At 33.8% G+C, this 952-nt stretch overlaps 1 non-coding gene across 1 annotated transcript; it reads left to right on the top strand.

Annotated features, from left to right (window-relative positions):
* Nucleotides 1-609: 609 nt before the first annotated feature.
* LOC118936016 (U6 spliceosomal RNA) lies at nucleotides 610-712 on the top strand. Its single transcript, XR_005034088.1, has one exon. It is a non-coding gene; the product is annotated as a U6 spliceosomal RNA (small nuclear RNA).
* The last annotated feature ends 240 nt before the right edge of the window (nucleotides 713-952 follow it).

Here is a 952-nt window from a genome sequence, read left to right as displayed (position 1 = left end):
TGATTCTGCTGTCTGAGTGATCTTTCCATTTTTTCAGAAAACTATTATACTCTTGCATCTGAATAGATTTCTCAGTTTGATTCCTGCCAGAGCAACTGTGGAAGTCTAAAGGTTTCTTTTATATTTTTTACTGTTTTGTTTTCTTTTCAGTCTAAGCTGGAAGTGTTTTTGAATATATCATTCTTTAAGAGCTCTGTAGGTTGTCTGTATTACACTAAGGTCCACTCCACATGGAAGAGTAATGTGACTTTGAGAGAAACCCTGCTGTTTGATTGACAGTGGCTGTGATGCACATTCTTAATCTTTTTAAGAAGGCTTTTTGTCTAACTGAATAATACTCTGAGGCACTACTCTAGACTTTCCTGAGAACTTAAGAAATGATTTTGTTGTCACGTTGACATGGCCTGCCATATCAATAAAGTTTTCTGGTGGTCTTAAGCGTAGGGAATATATATTTAGCTCATAGTTTTGCAGACCTTTATAAAATTGATAACAGTCATCTCCTAGATAGACACATAAATTTCATGTTTCTCAAAAAAAAGAGTAATATTGTGGGAAAATACTCACATAAAACCAAGGCATTTCATTTGAGTCAAGAAAAACATACATGTGCTCACTTGGACAGCACGTACACTAAAATTAGAACACTACAGAGATTAGCATGGCCCCTGTGCAAGGAAGACACGCAATTCATGAAGTGTTCCATTAAAGAAAGAAGTAAAGAAAAACATGCAGAAAGGAAATGCAATTTCCTATCAAATTATTTGGAATTGTTTTTTAGAACTTGCAATAAGATTTTGCATTGTTGCATCTATAAATATAAGCAAAAGGATTACTAAGGAAAGGAGATATATTTTTAACATTAAAAGCATGTGCTTTTTCTAAGTACCCAATAGAAATAACTTAGATGCTGGGCTCAGACAACTTCCTTTTTAGGTACATTATGATGTTT

This window comes from Manis pentadactyla, chromosome 9, assembly GCF_030020395.1.
Source record: "Manis pentadactyla isolate mManPen7 chromosome 9, mManPen7.hap1, whole genome shotgun sequence".
Lineage (NCBI taxonomy): Eukaryota > Metazoa > Chordata > Mammalia > Pholidota > Manidae > Manis > Manis pentadactyla.
The sequence above is the reverse complement of the archived record's forward strand: the minus strand, read 5'-3'. Positions and strand labels throughout refer to the sequence as shown.